Source organism: Euprymna scolopes, chromosome 16 (genome assembly GCF_053919585.1).
Source record: "Euprymna scolopes isolate OS-2025 chromosome 16, ASM5391958v1, whole genome shotgun sequence".
Taxonomy (NCBI): domain Eukaryota; kingdom Metazoa; phylum Mollusca; class Cephalopoda; order Sepiida; family Sepiolidae; genus Euprymna; species Euprymna scolopes.
Genome location: NC_136497.1, coordinates 24,518,261 through 24,531,563, shown reverse-complemented (window position 1 = coordinate 24,531,563; position 13,303 = coordinate 24,518,261). Strand labels below are relative to the sequence as shown.

The 13,303-nt window shown below is 34.3% G+C and overlaps 1 long non-coding RNA gene across 1 annotated transcript; it reads right to left on the bottom strand.

Annotated features, from left to right (window-relative positions):
* Positions 1–7,860: 7,860 nt before the first annotated feature.
* LOC145295884 (uncharacterized) lies at positions 7,861–12,909 on the bottom strand. The gene is made up of 2 exons (XR_013869904.1): positions 8,750–12,909; positions 7,861–8,602 (listed from the first exon to the last, which is right to left on the bottom strand). It is a non-coding gene; the product is annotated as an uncharacterized LOC145295884 (long non-coding RNA).
* Positions 12,910–13,303: the final 394 nt, after the last annotated feature.

Genomic DNA, 13,303 nt, shown 5'->3' with positions numbered 1-13,303 from the left:
GCCTGGCACCCTGCTAGCATATATACAGTTGTGCGCAAAAGTATTCGACCCCTATCAAAATTGTCTTATTTCTTTGAATGGATACTTCAATAATCTTTAAAACCTTCTTTAACGACTAAGTTCGAATAAACTGTACAGTTTTCAACAAAAAAATAATAAAAAGTAATTAGTGCTTGATAATATAAATAAATTTATTTACAAAAATAAAAATATGGATGTTGCAAAAGTATTCGACCCCTTTTCATTTTATACTTGGTTGAAGCCCATTTGACCTTGATTACTGCAAGTAAACGTTTCCTATAACATCTAACGAGACTTCTACATCTGTCCACTGGAATTTTAAGCCACTCTTCTTGACAGTACTGTTTTAATTCAATCAAATTAGATGGTTTTCTTTTATGTACCGCAATTTTTAAATCATGCCATAAGTGCTCAATCGGATTTAGGTCTGGAGACTGGGAAGGCCATTCTAGAACTTTCACCTTATTATTCTTTAACCATGCCTTAGTGCTCTTTGAAGTGTGTTTAGGATCGTTGTCCTGTTGAAAGGTATACCTCTTTCCATGCCCAACTGGTTCGCAGACGGAACAATATTTTCTTTCAGTATGGACTGATATTTTACTGAATCCATTCTTCCATCGATTATGGTTAATCTTCTAGTTCCATTTATACTGAAACAGCCTCACACCATGATTGATCCACCTTCATGCTTAACGGTTGGAACGGTATTCTTCACATTATAAGCAGTATTTTCTTTTCGCCAAACATAGCGTTGCTGGTTGCGTCCAAATAGTTCCACTTTCGTTTCGTCTGACCAAATTATATTATTCCAGTAATCAATAGGCATTTCTAGAAACTTTTTTGCAAAATTTAATCGAGCCTTTTGATGAGCTTTGGAAAGTAAGGGCTTCCTTCTGGCAATACGTCCATGCAATCCGGCAGATTTAATGCCCTACGAATAGTTGACAAGTGTACATCTGAGCCAGCATTCTTCAAATCGTTCTGCACGTCATTTAGGTTAGATTTAGAGTCTATTGAAACTTGTCTAACAATTTTCCTAGTCCCACGTGTCGTAATTTTTCTTGGACGACCTGATCTTGGAAGACTTGATACAGTCCCTTTTACTTTCCATTTTTTGATAATGGACATAATAGTCGACCGTGGTATAGAAAAACGTTTGGAATTTTTTTTATAAACTTCTCCAGACTGGTAGGCATCGATTACTTTCTTTTTAATGTTTTCAGAGTACTCTTTGGTCTTTGTCATAGTTGCAGATTTGTTGACGTTGAAAAAGATTTTTTTTTTACTTGAAACAATTATTCAATCATTCAATATGGCATTGAAGTTCAATTTGAACTGATTTTAGATTCAGTAGAGTCATAAATATTATTTATAGGAAATAAATACAAGGTCCGACTAAAATAATAAACTTAATGACGCTTTTATTTAAACTTTAAATTAAAGGGGTCGAATATTTTTGCAACATCCATATTTATATTTTTTGTAAATAAATTGATATATATTATTAATCTCGAATTACTTTTCCTCATTTATTGTTGAAAAATATACAATTTATTCATAATTAGCCGTTAAAAGGCGTTATGAAGATTTTTGAAGTATGGATTCAACGAAACAAGAAAATTTAGACAGGGGTCGAATATTTTTGCGCACAACTGTATATATATATATATATATATATATATATATATATATATATAAAATGGGTTAAGAAATTCCAACGAGAGAAAGATGTATATTTAAATAAGGGGGTGGTCACCAACAATATGTATTTTTTAACATTATTTTCTTATTCCGTGTCTTGCTTTTTCATTGAAAATTATGTTTAGATCATTGTAATAATGTTTTTAAATTGTTGAAATCGTTTTTAACGCGTTTCAGACGTTCTGTGATGTGTCCTCTTCAGAAATTATTTAAAATGCTTAGAATATATTCAAGATGTGTTAAAGATGTAAAAGAACATTTTCGTAGTTCATGTGAAATGTTTTCGAGAGGTGGAAACGTGTAAATGAATCTACTTTTCATTCGTACGTTCAATTTTTATTACTGTTTTATTGGGCTGTGGTCATTGCTATGTTATGTTTTCTCTCTCTCTCTCTCTCTCTGCTTGTGTTGAGTACCAATGGGCCCCTCACCCCCACCCAAGTAAGAGTAAAAAAAATGAAAAAAATGAAAAAAAAAAACCAAGAAAGATAAATAAAAACACAAGCAGAGAGAGAGAGAGAGAGAGAGAGAGAGAGAGAGAGAGAGAGAGAGAGAGAGAGAGAGAGAGAGAATCCATGAATAAAACTTCTTTTTCAGAACTGCATGCCTTTGGAACTCTGTTTTCGGTTTCTCTGCTTTCCAACTGACTACAATATGGTCGTCTTCAAGTCCAACGTAAACAAATTCTTGATGAGCCATTCCCCTTACTAAATTTCCACTACTATCGATTACTACGATATTGACCCATTGACTACCGTACGCTCATTAACCCTTATCCTCGAGTGGCCTCCATGCTTTGATGAGTGGTGACTCCTTTGTAAAAAAATCATTTCTCTCCGATAGGCTCATGAGAGTAGTGGTAGATGGACAAAAATCAGAGGTCTGCAGTATTAATGCCGGAGTCCCTCAAGGGTCAATCCTGGGCCCAACTCTCTTCCTGATCTACATCAATGACCTCCCTAAACACATACTTAAATCATTCGTTGACATCTATGTTGATGACACGACCATCTACGGCAACACATCAAAGGCTGTAAATGACAAAGTTCTCTCTGATTCTCTCTCCTCTGATCTCGAGCGCGTGCTTCAGTGGGGGAAGTCGTGGCTGGTTACCTTTAATGCATCTAAAACCAAACTCCTATCTTTACATCATCAACGCTCTGATCCCCATCTGGCATCAATTGAAATGGATGGCTCTCGTCTAGGAGAAGCCCCGTGTTTTGACAAGCTTCTGGGTTTGTTCTTTACTCCTGATCTGAAATGGAACATATACATCAAGTCTGTTGCCAAGGTCGCTGGAAAGATGGTGGGATCCTTCTACCGCTCCAGAAGATATCTCACTACTGATGCAATTCTCTATCTATATAAAAGCCAAGTACGTCCAAGGATGGAATACTGCTGCCATATCTGGGCAGGAGCTGCTAAAAACAGCCTATCCTGCCTTGACAGAGTACAAAATAGACTTCGTGGCTTAGTAGGGGATGCCCTTTTCTCTACCCTGCAACCTCTCTCCCACAGAAGAGACGTTGCGAGCCTATCCTTGTTTTATCGTTATTTCCATGGCAAGTGCTCGTCTGAACTCTAATCTCTGGTCCCCCCTCGCCAGTCTTTCACGAAAAACACCCGTCTAGCTAAATCCACTGTGAAAAATTTCCCCCACTCTTTATCTGTGCCTAAATCAAAACGTGGATTCCATGAACAAAGCTTCTTTCTTAGAACTGCACGCCTGTGGAACTCTGTTCCGTCTGCCCGTTTCCCACCTGACTACAACTTGGATGTGTTCAAGTCAAACGTTAACAAATTCCTAATGAACCGCCCCCTTAAGTAAACACTTCATCAAATCTCCACACTAACGTACTGTACATGCAATAACCCTTATCCCTGAGTGGCTTCCGGGCCTTGATAAGTGGTGACCACCGTGTAAAAAAATGTAAAAGGTATGAAGTCACATTTTCCCATCAATTATTATTTAACAACTTGTGTTCATCCAGTTGTAGACAATATATAGTCTGTAATAAATATTGTTTCAGCATTGAATAAATCCTTAAACCGTTTATATGTCGCAAAACAGGCACGTTGGATGAAATGAATATTATTATATAATCAACTAACTGTCCTTATCCGGCGTTTCCCGGGAATTTTCTGGTTTACTTCAAAATTTTATGACCATTAGAATACCAACTATTTTAACCTAATGAATTGGAGGCGTACAGCTGCCGCAAATGAAAACATCGATTCGAAACTATTTTATCTGATTAATATGATGCGCTTGTCTACGTTTTTTCTCCAATAAAGCCGATTGATTAATTTAATTACGATCTTTAAATTATAAAAATAGAATTAAAACTAACAACTAAAAGAAATGTCTTTGTCAAAACAGGATATCACATTAGCAGGAAAAAGAACGCGAAACTAATTATTGGATGTTTCTCTATGCGTTCATCATTCTACGGGATTGACATTTTTATCATGAACACGATAAAGTTTCCTCTACATTGAAAGAAGTAATAGTTTTGCCATTCGTATATAAAGTTTTTGTAAAAAAATCATTTTAAAAACATGGTTCATTTTAAAGTAGAAGAGTTGTAAAGAATTATAACAATGAATATTTATTTGTATGAAAATTAAATTATTTTAAGGCTGTTATTTGACAAGAACGATCCTGTTTTTCTGGAATAGTTAATTATGGAAAGCTAACCGGAAGTTGTAAGAAAGAAATGCATTTGTGTGTTTTATGTTTTGACATTATTTTTTCTCCTTTTATCTTAGTACGAATAAAAGAAATACACAATGATTTTTTTTTAATTTAGTATACAAAGTAAGTTTTTAACAATAAAATTCACTTCGTATTCGCATATATCTGCGATTTGTTTTGTTTTTCTCTCCCGATCCTGCGATTATGGACGCTGGACCGGAAGTCATGAGAACGAATTAGGATTAAGTATTTTTATGTTTTGTTGTAATCCCATTATGTCAATAAAAATAAGTTTTTTATTGTTTTAATCCTACTATGCTATAGTTTAATTTTAGAGGTTAAAAATAACAAGATTTAGAAGTCAAAGTAGAATACAGAAAATTAAAAAATAATAATTTTTTTAGAAGTTAAAAATGAAAAGTTCTAGAAATTGAAATTGATAAAAAGTTTAGAGATTGAAAAAGAATATAAGGTTTTAGATATAAAAAATATAAAGTTTTAGATGTCAAAAATAGAATTTTAGATATTAAAAAAATAGAAAGAAAATTTTTGATGTTGAAAAAAGTTTTAGACTGAAGAAACGATTAAAAAATTAGAGATTAAAAGAATATAAGATTTTAGATATTAAAAAAAGAATAACAACCGACCATTCTACGAGAACAGTTTGAAGAAGATTATTTTTTATGGCACAACTTATCAAGGCTAACAGCCACCAAAGAATTAGAATTAATCATATCGATAGATTGATAGTTGAATAGCGACAATGATTGCAAGAGGATTGAAAATGATTACTATAATGAACAAAATTTGATTACTTTTGACGATTGTTTATAATACGTAGTTGTTCACAATATTATTTGAAGGCAGCCATGTTGTAGGTCGTAAAAATGCAATTCCGTAGTAATGTATTCAATAGATCAGAAGTTCTTGGAAAGGAACAATGCCCATGGAAATTCCACTTGATACTAAACCCACGGAGAAAGAAAGAAAGAAAACGCTGTCAGACGTTGCTTGGTGAAGTATGCTTCAGTGACGTCAGCCAACTATGAATTATCTATACACATGTAATAATTTAGAATGTCTGATTTGTGCCAAACAATCTGGAAATCTATAATAAATAGGATTCATACGTTGAAACGTTCAGGATCATTGTTCTAAGCATAATTACATTTCGATAATCAGTCTAGTAATTAAATTGAAAGTGGATTGGCTAATGAGTTCATGATTATTTAGCTGCCACTTAGGTGGCTAACAGTTAGGGGAAACAGCAGATAACTTATACTTGAAAGAGACCCACATTATTCAAGTGATTCTTACATTAACGTTCGTGCTTCAAACGCCAATTGTGCACACTTAGTTTGTAGCCTTACAGGCGGGTGATAATCAAGAAAAACTCAGTGGTATAGTAAACAGTGCATTAGCAAAAGTATGTGACACAATTATACGTCATGATTCTGGGCCAATAACTGTCATAAACAATAAAAAACAACAGCAAAAAATTAAAAAAAAACAGACAAATGTAGGCAGCATTTCACTTACAAATCATCGTATTACTATTGTTTTTTTCCAAATGATTGTTCAGATATAAATCAATAAATACATAAATAACTGCTCTCGCGAGATTATGCAAATATGTCGTTCCCGGCCGCTATAAAGGCAGGACACTGGAAAGGAGAGGGGGCGTTCTGCACATTGTGTGTAGGTGAGTCTGGCGAGTAGATTGTGCTTGTTACGACCCACGTGTCTGCGAGAAGCGAGCTTTTGTTCCGTCTGTTTTTAGTTGTATTTTTTTTTGTTTTGCCTACTACATTTTTGTTTCCAAACCAACTGCAGATGTCGGGCACGAGCGTAGACCTCACGATATAATATTCTCCATTTTTATCAAAATGAAATATACTTATATAGCAGCCTGTGACTATGAGAGTCTATCTTAAAATCCATAGAAGGAATTTATGAAAAGCAGACAAACAGACATGAACTACAACTAAAAAGTAAAAAAAAAAAAACAATATCGAAAGGTCGTTTAATTATGAACTTTTAACGTTTATGTGTGATTATCGACACACGTAGTTCGTTGGATTGGTCATATGATGTGGGAATGGAGATCCGGGAAAACTGTATGGATTGGTCATATGATGTGGGAATGGAAATCCGGGGGAAAACTCAACACTTATACTAAGATGGGAGTCCTACATCTTCCTGAAGCCACCGCTTCCGGTTCAGAAAACCCCTTGCTCTAATGGAGCACCATCAACTGAAAAAACAACCGAGAAAGGGAATGAGGTGGTAACAAGTTGCGATGACTGGGTGGGATTTGCAGACTGATTCGATACGGCATAATCACGTTGACACGCTGGTTCTCGTTGAATCGCCGGAGTTAAGCGACGTTGAACCAGATGGGCAAGCATTTAGGAAAGCAGGCGCTGCCTGTAGGAGTTGTAAAAACATAACGTCCCCCCTCCTTGACGTGGATATACGTGCGACCGAGGACTGCTTATGGAATTCATAGTCCCATGAAACTTCCTCCTTGGAGGAAGTTCGTTCAACCTTCATAGGTTAAGTGCCGCTTTTGTACATTACAGTAGTAGTGAGCCAATCATCTGCGAATGTGAACAGGAAGAGTTCTTTTCTGCCCTCTACTGCCGAATAGGTGTAGCGTGAAAGATCTTGTAGATTACAACAATTATGCAAATGATTGTCCAAAAAAATAGGAAACTCTTGTATGACCACGTGCTTCAAAGACACGCAAATAATAATAATAATAATAATAATAATAATAATAATAATGATAAGGGTAATGATGATAATAATAATAATAATAATAATAATAATAATAATAATGATACTACTACTACTACTACTAATAATAATAATAACAATAATAATAATAATAATATTAATAATAATAATAATAATAATAAGGATAAGGATAATGATAATGATAATAATAAAGATAATAATAATAATGATACTACTTCTACTACTAATACTACTACTAATAATAACAATAACAACAACAACAATAATAATAATAATAATAATAATAATAATAATTAATAATAATGATAATGATAAGGATAAGGATAATGATAATAATAATAATAATAATGATGATAATGATAATGCTAATAATAATAATGATACTACTACTAATAATAATAATAACAATAACAGCAACAACAAACACAACAACAACAACAATAATAATAATAAGGATAAGGATAATATACCACTATCGGCCGGTCACTGGGGTGTGACCGACAGACGTGTTATAGTAAATGTCTTAAAGCGGTCTCATGAAGACATGAAGATGGGCCAGTCATTAGGGTCTGAGTAACAAGAAGAAAATCATACCTGAGATGTTGGATCTGGGTGTGGCTGCTTTCTTTTCTCAAGATGATCTCTTCACCCTGGTGGCATTCTGGTGGGAATCTTGATCTCCCTGTCCTCAGGGCCGCCTTTCGACTTCAGACATTTATGAAGGCATTCATGGCAGACACAAGAAAAATGACACGCGACACAATTGTAATATACAAAGGTATAACTAACTATTTTATTTTACATCAGAGATACAATATATATTACAAAAAAAAAAAACAATTTACAATTAATTTTTACAATAGGCTTTTCAAAGCTAACTAACCTACCCTAACTAGTGTTGAGGGAGGGGGTGCCCCCCTCATTTACGGAGAGACAAAATATGCGTTCTCACATCATGGTGGTCGTGCAGGAAAGAGACAGAAAGATAGCAAGGGGATTATGGGAAGGGGTTTCTTTGTATCTCTACGCTCATGGACAATTTACCACCCGTCCATGCTGCAGAGTGTGTTAGAAACAGTGGCACAAGGAAATAGTGCCACATCCCTCCCTATGCTATCCGAAATTTATGAGCATTCATAAATTTCAGAAGTCCCTAATTTTCCGTGAATGGTGCGTCAACCGGCCGTCAGCAATCAATGTCTCCATGCTCTACGTTCCATCAGGAACTCAGTGAAGCAAGTTATTTTTTTCCACCAGGCTCCTGGTAGACTGGTATACTGCTTCAAATACCAGAGAGGGTAATCATCCTCGCCCTCCATCGAGGCAATGACCTCATGATTTCAGTTACTGGATTTACACTTTCTTAAGCAACCATTATAATATTTTTTAACAAAGCCGGATTTTACGTGAGTTCATCACGCCGACCTATACGTATTTGACTAAGCCGGATTGTACGTGAGTCTATCACGCCGACCTATACGTATTTCACTAAGCCGGATTGTACGTGAGTTTATCACGCCGACCTATACGTATTTCACTAAGCCGGATTCTACGTGAGTTTATCACGCCGACCTATACGTATTTGACTAAGCCGGATTCTACGTGAGTTTATCACGCCGACCTATACGTATTTCACTAAGCCGGATTCTACGTGAGTTTATCACGCCGACTTATACGTATTTCACTAAGCCGGATTCTACGTGAGTTTATCACGCCGACCTATACGTATTTGACTAAGCCGGATTCTACGTGAGTTTATCACGCCGACCTATACGTATTTCACTAAGCCGGATTCTACGTGAGTTTATCACGCCGACTTATACGTATTTCACTAAGCCGGATTCTACGTGAGTTTATCACGCCGACCTATACGTATTTCACTAAGCCGGATTCTACGTGAGTTTATCACGCCGACCTATACGTTTTTTAATTTAGTCTGCATAACATTATTTTCGTAACTGGATTTACGCTCCCTTCAGCAACCAGTATAATGTATTTTAACCAAGTCGGAGTTACGTGACCTCATCACGCCGACCTATATGTATTCCAAGTTATTACTTCAGTTACTGGACTTACGCTCTCTTCAGCAACCAGTATAATGTATTTTAGATAAGTCGGGGTTACGTGACCTCATCACGCCGACCTATATGGATTTAGTAAAACCTTGGTCTTCAGAGGTTCTAATCCAATTAATTCTGTTAGAGCAAGGAGTCTGCCGCCGAGCGACCAATAAAAACTATCCACCACGGAATATTTATTAATTATATAAAGAATTAACTAAGAAGGGCACTCAGCCTTCATGAGTTAGAATACTCAATTAGGGGGAAAAAAATTTCCAAAAATAAACAATTCAGAAACCTGGTATACATTAAATCAATGAAATAGGGTGTTAACAATTTTTTTTTCTTAAAAAGAAAACATTTTTAAAAAATCATTTCAGAGCACCTCGGTCACAATTAGAATTTTTTTACACAATGCAAACGCATTTCAGTTATTACATTCATAATTAACTTTTTCCCAAATTTCAGGGTACATTTAAAAAGTATATGTATTTTTTCAAAACTTGATTTACAAAAGACCATTAAAATTTAATTCCAAAATTTAAAAATTATTTCAAGTATTTTGGTTCATCGTTAAAATCAATTTATGTTAATTAACTTCTTTCCAAAGTAATTCATTTATTATTATAAAAACCAATCTTCTCAAAAGGTCATAAACTTCGAATAGACCCATTTTTCGTAATACAATTCAAAAATTATTCCAAACATTTGGTTCATTATTAAAATTAATCTTCCGAAAAGATCATAGAAAATTCATTTTGAATCAATTTACCCTTCACAATGAGATTCAGAGACATCCCAAAACTTTTTCATTTCGTAATTATTATTTTTAAAATTCAGTGTACATTTAAAGTTATTTAATTGATTCTTAAAAATCATTTCTTCTTTTAGACCATTATCTAGGTCATTTCGAATTCAGAAACTTTTCATGTTAATTAACTTTATTTTCCAAGTAATTATTTTATTATTTAAAAGCAACTCTTTTCCTAAACTCACTCACAAGGATTATTTCGAATTAATAAACTCCCGCCACACCTGGGAGTTACATTAGTTAACAACCAGTTCTGTATAGTTAAAAGCTCGAAAAAATTAAAATTTCAATTAAAGAGAGATCTTTCTAGACTGAGGAAATCTTTTTTTTTCTTAAGAATTAATTCAATTTTATGTATATACTCCTCAGTCAATATTTCAGGGACCCCTATCATACGGTCCAATTTCAAATAAACCTTCAAATAAAGAATTCGCTCGAATAATTCTTCCTTAAAAATCATCTAGAGTTCAGGAAAATCTCTTTCGTTAGTCAAACAATATTTCCTTAGAAATTATTAAAAATTCAGAGAATATTCGAAATGTAATAGCGTAATTTTTCTTTAAGAAAAACTATGAACATTTCAGAGAACTCTTAAAAAATTAACGTAATCATGTAACAGTTGGCTTTTCCAAACACTCGAAGACTTCAAAAAAGTACTTTAAGTGCTGTTTGAATAATCGTCTCAGTTTTTATTTTTAATAAAAACCAATTGAAGACATCATTTAATGTAATTTAACGAAGCATAAATAATTTTGTTCTTCAAACTTGGTAGAAAAATTTTAAAAAACTCCAAGTTAATTCGTTATTATATGCCCTCCTGCAATCAGCCATGGGGGTTTAGCTATACAATCATTAAAACGCAAGAGTAGAGAAAGAGACTGAGGGGGAAAAGAAGGGGATAGAGACAGAGCGATGCCATTACACACCCTACCACCCTCATGATATCATTACGTAATAACAAAAAAAAAAATCTTCGACAATTTTCTCTCTCGTCCTCATAGACCCTAAAAGGGTAAGGGAATGAGAGAGAGAGAAAGATAGAGAGAAGAAGAAGAGAGAGAGAGAGAGGCAGATAGCATTGTTCTACCACCCATTCCTCAACACCCTCGCAAACACCATGACGAGGTCATCTTCGCTTATCTTTCCCATGTGCGGCCATTGTTTTAAAAAATGAGTGACAGGTAGACATTAAACATTTCCACGAGTTTAAAAAAAAAAAAGAAGAAAATAGAAAAACAATCTTATTTGGAACAATTTTGTAAAATACATTCTAACACAAAACTTTCATATTATCTAACCCCAATTTTTTTTTTACCAGTAACATTTTTTTTTCTTTTTAAACAGACAAAACATCAATAAAAGAAACATTATCAATTCAAAAAAAATGTCCCCTTATGTTTCAGCTTTACTGTTACCTAACCTGAAAAATAAACACATCAACTGTTCATGGAATAAAATGTAATGTAAAAGTTCTATTTTTTCAAATCTGAATCTAACACTTGCAAAGTCAAAAGAATTTTTTTTTTTTAAAAAGTCCTATATTTTTATAAGCCTGAAATAAAGATCAGATAAAAAATGTTAGGTATCCTTTATTTTCTTTCCTTTTTTTTTTCTTTTTTAAATTTATTTTTCGAGCTTCGTGTTTGAAGGATTTTTTTCTTTTATGTAATAACAAGATGCATAGATATACACACATATAGATATATATCTTGAGAGAGACAGAAAGAGAGAAAGCGTGAGAGAGAAAGAGATATTGCATATTCTAGAGACACTTTTTTCTCATCTCTGTTTTTTTTTTTTGTGTGTGGGACACATTTCTTACTTTTTTGTTCGAAGGGTTACTTTCAATACTCTTTTTTTTTTTATCGATCTTTTGTAAACTGTTTTTTTTTTTGTAGGTGCAAGACAATTTTTTGTTCAGGTTCTGAATTTTCCTTTTTGAGTGCGTTTTTTTTTTTTTGTGCGCGTGTGTACTGGTCTGCCATTTTTTTTTAAATTTTGCCAGAAATAGTTTTTTCCGTTTTTAAAGACCGTGGACCATTTTTTTTTTATTCGATTCGTCTAGTGGTCGTTATTTTTGGTTGTGCCGTGGGTTTAAGAGTCGAAATTATTTCCATGCTGGGAAACAATATGTCTTGGTCATAGTGCATCATTTATACTGCGACACAGATGCGACGAGATCCGTCTGGTAATTAACCAGGGTCAATCCTGCGTCTTAAGGCAACCATTTATACCACTATCGGCCGGTCACTGGGGTGTGACCGACAGACGTGTTATAGTAAATGTCTTAAAGCGGTCTCATGAAGACATGAAGATGGGCCAGTCATTAGGGTCTGAGTAACAAGAAGAAAATCATACCTGAGATGTTGGATCTGGGTGTGGCTGCTTTCTTTTCTCAAGATGATCTCTTCACCCTGGTGGCATTCTGGTGGGAATCTTGATCTCCCTGTCCTCAGGGCCGCCTTTCGACTTCAGACATTTATGAAGGCATTCATGGCAGACACAAGAAAAATGACACGCGACACAATTGTAATATACAAAGGTATAACTAACTATTTTATTTTACATCAGAGATACAATATATATTACAAAAAAAAAAAACAATTTACAATTAATTTTTACAATAGGCTTTTCAAAGCTAACTAACCTACCCTAACTAGTGTTGAGGGAGGGGGTGCCCCCCTCATTTACGGAGAGACAAAATATGCGTTCTCACATCATGGTGGTCGTGCAGGAAAGAGACAGAAAGATAGCAAGGGGATTATGGGAAGGGGTTTCTTTGTATCTCTACGCTCATGGACAATTTACCACCCGTCCATGCTGCAGAGTGTGTTAGAAACAGTGGCACAAGGAAATAGTGCCACAATAATGATAATGATAATAATAAAGATAATAATAATAATAATACTTCTACTACTAATACTACTAATAACAATAACAACAACAACAACAACAATAATAATAATAATAATAATAATAATAATAATAATAATAATAATAATAATAAACAATTTAATCTATGCAGGTTCCAAGACGGTAAGTATGAAGTTAAAGGAAAAAAAAATGAGAAAAAAAGAGGACCAACAAAACCTGGATCGGAATTGAAGCTGGAAACCCTGATCAACAAACAAAAGAAAGAAGCCAAAGCCCAAGGTTGGAAAAGTAGAAATCCAACCAGCGAGGAGAGGCTCAGCAAGAAACAGGAAAAAATAAAGGAAAAAAAAATAGTAGAAAAAGAAGATTAAGACGATACTG